A 5,988-nucleotide genomic window follows, 5' to 3' on the forward strand; every position below is an offset into this window, starting at 1 on the left:
CTCCTTTCTGGAAAGTTCCTAGCCGAGGCTACAGTCTCCTTAGCTATCTCTTTAAATGATATCTGATGCTGTAAATAACTTCAGTGTGGTAGGAACTATGCAAAGTACAAAGAGTGATTTGATGGGGGAAGGGGAGGAGACAATAACTTTCTCACATTCTTTGTACATGATCAAAATGTAAAATTCGGACACTGAAAACATACCCGCACACGCAAACAAAACTTTTGTTTCAGCAAAGTGTTGCTCTACTTTGAAAATGCTTCCCTCTTTGTTTGACAGATTATTTTCTGCTTTAACTCTTCTGTCATCTCCTGGGCTTCGGGAACGAGGCACCGACAAAGACATGACCGGCTCGGTGCCAGTGACACCTTCAGGTGGAGACTGTTCCCCTGTCGCAGCTGCAGTGCTGGTGATGGCAGCACCTGGAGAGTCCATGGGATCACTTCCTGCAGCAGGCTGTGGGGCTGGGCTGTAACACAGGGGCACACTCGGGAGACCACTGCTGTGTTTGTGTCACTGCATGGCTTTCAAACTACCCAAAGCAGAATACAAGAGGAAGGTGGAAGAAGACTCCCTCTCTCGCTGCCTTACATGAAGCACAAATCTCTACCTGCACACAGGATAGTGGCTACCTCTTCTCCACGACCGAAATGCTTTATTGCCTTATTTTTTTATGTCTTTGACCTTGTCCTGCTGTGGAAAAGCGCAGGACTCTTAATTCTTAAGGCACATGAGGATTTAAAAACAAGGAAAGCCACCAGCAGGCCCAGAAGTGCTTCCCGGCGGTGCTGGGGGAGCAGGCAGGCTGCAGCCCAGTAGGCTGTTCCCAGCACCGGCTGGCAGCACCGCATCTGGGCACGGCAGCTCCCCAGGGAGGTCCCGCAGTGCAGCAGCAGCGAGGGTTAATTCTGTGAAGGTTGAAGGACTTACTGTAATGCTGTGAAGACAGAAACATCACAGGCTTTCCTGGCAAGAGGCTCGCAGAGGGTAGGAGGGGACTGCGAAATGAACTCTCTCAGGCTTTGTCGTGTACGTTTCCCAAGGCCCGGCCTGGCCCCTTTGATAAATGACACATGTCATTCTGTCAGGGGCTGACACTGCAGCTGGGAGGGCCGGTGATGTATGGCTCCGCTGAAAAGGAAATCAACTTTTTGGCACCGAGCAAGACTGTGCCCTGTGTAAGGATTTTGTTTCTCAAAAAAAGTGAAAGATAGACTTAGGATTTAAAAAAAAAAAAAAAAAAAAAAAAGTTGAAAAACAGATTGAACGACAGCTTACACTTAACATAAATTAACTCGGTAATGGTGAAATGTGCTAGCCTGTGATAAATAAAAGCTACATTAGTCAATTATTAATCACACTCCAACTTGTAGCCAAAACCCATGACTTAAATCTGAGGCCTGAGCTGCCTTACAAACAGATAAGACAGTGTTTGATAGATGTCTTGCATAGTGTAATCAGGAAGGAATCAAAGGCTTAGTGGTTTAACCAGGGGGGGTGTGGAAGGTTCTGGAAACTGAGACTGGGTAAAGTGGATAACTGGATTGAAAGCGCCCTTTCACTGGGGATACAGTATATCTTTTGACTGCTTAAAAAGAGAGAGGGAGACAGAAAGAGAAGGGGGGAGAGAGACATATCTGAATTTGGTTTAATCTTTTTCTTATATACAGGAATTTCTCAAAACTGTATTTCCCTCCCCCACCTCCCACCATCACTACTGTGTTAAATCATTTAAATCTGATCACTATTAAATGGATTCTCACCGAGACATCAAGTGTTTCAAATATGATCGTTTTGCACGGATTACAATTTAAGCATTTTATTTAATCGAATGAACTCGCATCAGGCTGCAACACATTCATGCAGATACAAGCTGTAGAGAAAAAGCACAAAGCTGCATAAACTAAACGATTCCTATTCAACCAGACTGGAAAGACAAAATCAAGGATTTCAGATATAAAGAAAAAAAAAATTTAAAAAAATCTGAACATCCAAAAGCATGGTTAGGGGGTGGGGAGAGGAAGGGATGTGGATGTAGAATCTGAATAACAGCGTTATGCTTATCTGAAAGGCTGAACTTGCACATCACCTTGATGAGATGCAATCACAGCCCAGCTCTGCTTTTTGTTTATCCCCTTTATGCAGAGCAGTATGATGGCATCTGAACCCAAAGGTGACTTTCAGCCTCTGACCACAGAACTAGCACGAGACCTCTGTAGCACCAAAATATCACTCCTAGGAGATGGACTGATCTAAAACACTAGCCTAGCTTTCTGTAGGCCCTCTCTACCCAGTGTTAAATTCACACCAGACATGCACTTCACCATCCTCCTCCCAGCACAGATGCTCTCTCACCTCCACTACTCCATACTAAACTCTGCATGACTGAAAATGCAAGGTTTCACCTGATACATAGAGCCTTGAGCAGAAGTATTTCCTGGATGAACTGTACCCTCAGGTGCTGCTCCATTAGTGGGATGCACATGGGTGCACCACTGCAACTACAAGAAGCTGGCTGCTGGATCAGGGTCACTTTCTATCACCAGTTGTGCTTTCACTATTAATACAGCTAGTGAACACTCTAGAACCATGAACAGGGTGCGCAAATTCACTCAACTGCTTTCCTGAATCAGGCTTTAACAAGCACTGTAGTCAGGTGAAACATTGCATAAGTGTTTCTCCATAACACACACATACCTTCTATCATTTGTTGTGCCGTTCCACTCATACCCGCTCATGGACAGCTTACTCAACTCCCCAGAAGCCAGGGATACAATGTATAATCACAGTATTGCACCAGTTACCAGCTTTCAGCCAGGACACACACACAAAAAATAGCAGATCCAAATGAGCAATGTAAACACAACAGCCACCAAGAAGGGCTTCATCAGGCAATTCCCACAGCCACAAAAACCATGTGGAAAAGGACTCTGACCTGGAAAAGGAACAATTTGCCTTTTCCCCCCTGCCCTCATTGTGTAACTACTTTACACTGTATAGCATGGAAACTTTAAAATGCTTTTATGCGGGATGGGGTCCCACTGCACTCGGCGCTGTACACATACACACGCAGGAACAAATGAGCTTTTAATGTTAACCAAGTGAAATTGCATTCCTCAGTCTACACATGCTGCACATCCTTGGCTTTTTTAACAATATAAAGATGAGCACAAAAAGGAAATCAACTGTAACTGTGAAAATTGCACCACCAACGATAGCCAATGTTTGAAGTACATATACATTCACACGTAGGTACACAAAACGACATACATTCACTTGCCCTCCAACCTGCCATCAGGATCTTACGAAGTAATGCATTACTATAACATAAAATACTTCTTTATGCAGTGACGTGGAGTTAACAGTAAATCCGAAAAGCGATCCAGGTTAGCTCAGTTTTCAGAAGGAAACTAACAGCTTCGCTCAAGTAAGATCTCAGATCATCTCAACCAGCTGAAAATGACAGCAGTTGTCTAGATCACAGCAGCTATATACCCACTCACCAACTTCAAGGTGGCAGAGAGAGCGCCTAACTGAGGAGTTTAAAAACAAACAAACAAACAAAAAAGCACAAATTTCAAAGTAATCGAAATAGGGAGATCCTTTGAAACAGAAACTTTAGTGACAGCCCCTACACACAGCGCAGTTATTTTCTCAATGCACGTAAAATATGACTATAGAGAGAAAGATAAGGAGCGAGGGGAAAAAATGCGTATTCAAAAAACACATGCACACCGTCTGGTGTTTTAAACTTTTGCCTTCCTATTGCTAAAATATCTTTTTTTTTCTAAGTCCATAAAATTTCAGATAGTGTGCAAAATGTTTATATATTACCAAGGTCTCCCTTTAAAAGGTTTATACTTTTACTTTATGACCTGTCCTTGATTTGACACTTCCGCTCATCAGAAAGGGATTTATAAAATAATCCTGAAGGTGAGGAACAGACATCTGTCAGGGACTGGCTGAGTTTCACTTTGCGAAATTTAAGAAGGGAGAGAAATCCTGTTAAGCTCTCTTTAGTCACCAATAGACATCAAAGGTAATAATTAAAGAAGACAGACGTCATAAAAATAAATTTATGTAGTTCTTTATAATGCACAAGCACTCTGGTGTGTAAAACATCTATTAGAGTGAAAGAAAATACAACATTCCAAATAAGCAAAAATCTGTTTTGTTTGAGGGGTTTTTCTTGCCTACTTTAATAACATTAGGAAAAAAAAAATACAAGTTTAAACTAAAGTCTTTCAAAACCTTTGCCATCTGTGGGTACATGAACTATGGATGACCCCAAATGATTTGCACTCTGCTCAGAATCCCTTAGAAAGCACGGGAAAAAGTATCATTAAGAATGACTGATGACTGCCAGTCATGGTTGACCTCACCCAAGCTTTGGTCTCTGCCTCAGTAATAAGCTGTCCTTTATTAGCACCAACACTCCATAAAAGGGGTGTGTTTAGTCACAGGATAGTGGCCTTCTAATGCTCATTGCTTCTCCCTGAAAGATTGATTAGTGCTCATTTTTACTGCCTTCACAGTATATACAGTGACAGTGCTGCAGAGTGTCAGGGCCTGCAATATTGATGATAAGTACAACTACAAACTAGAGGTTTGGAAAAGGCAGAGGATTGGGAGCTCTCTCTTCTTTCCAACTGGAAAGCACTACCAAAGCAAAGAGAACAAAACACAAGCTTACACGTGAGCTACAGATATTCTTGCGGAGATAAACTGAGGCCAGGGAATTCCCTTTCCCTGAATAACAGCCGTTTAAAATACAAAACTTAACAGGAAAGGTTGCTTTTTATTTGGCTTTGAAAATGGACAGGCTTTCTTCCTCTCACCTACCAGATGTTAAGACAAATATATTTTTATATATATACACGTTACCCAGAAATACGATTCCTGTGTTTATTTCTTACACACTGATATTTCAGAATGGCTTTTAAGGAGTGACTTACAGGGAAGGAAAGAAATCTTTTGTAAGCACAGAGAATGAATGTTCCTGATTTGGAAGCTACTGCAGTGTCCCTCTGCAGCAGCAGGTGCCTCTATGAGAGTAGAAAAGAAAGGAAATGCAAAGAAAACATGTTGGCCATGTATCATCTTCTGCTCAAATCTGCCTGCATTAACGTGACTCTTCTGCAGCTTTTACTCCTCACATTTGAAGTCAATGAGATCGTTGCAAATTCCTAAAGTTAAATTAAGATCTGAAGCTTAACCTGGTGTAACGGGGAAAACTGTATGGCAGAATCACGTAATGTAGCACACAGTACCATGCAGTGCAAAGAGTATTTAAAGTAGACCAAGACCCAGATGCGCTCCTTGCAAAGCATCAGCACTGCAGTGATGAAAGAGCAGGTAAGGATTCATGAACTTTTTCATATTAAGAAATTCCAACCCGAATACATTACTTGGAAAAGCCATGCCTTGACTTGATTTAAAAAGTAGAACAGAATTGAAAACAGTCTTTAAAATGGGTGTTTTAACCAGTGACTTTATAGCATACGAGGCCAGCTCAAAGTTATACTGTAGTAGTTTAATATGGAACAACTTGCCCATATGGCTCTTCCTGGGAGCGAGTCACTTACATGTTACAGCAAGATACAGCTGAAAAAAGGCATGTTTCACTGTTACTTTTATATAGCTGGGAACTCAAGCACGGCAACCTCATACCAAAAAGTATTACAGCAAGAGTTTACTGCATTAATAATAGGATGCCCTACTGCTGTGACACATTCTGTACTTTGAAATAAATATTAGTCACAATAGTTAGGTTGTAAATTCATATACTTTAAAGCTGAGCTGTAACTATGACACTTGCAATAGCGATGATTTGCCAATAAAGCCCATTAACCATTTCACAAAGAGCTCCTTCTTCTATTCAGTCTGTTGTACTATTTTGAAAAGGTTTTGCTGTAACTCATTTAAAAACATTCTTTTTTAAAACAAACAAAACAAAACAAAAACAGCACTTGAAAATTGGACACTAGA

The sequence above is a fragment of the Coturnix japonica genome, chromosome 2 (assembly GCF_001577835.2).
Source record: "Coturnix japonica isolate 7356 chromosome 2, Coturnix japonica 2.1, whole genome shotgun sequence".
Taxonomy (NCBI): domain Eukaryota; kingdom Metazoa; phylum Chordata; class Aves; order Galliformes; family Phasianidae; genus Coturnix; species Coturnix japonica.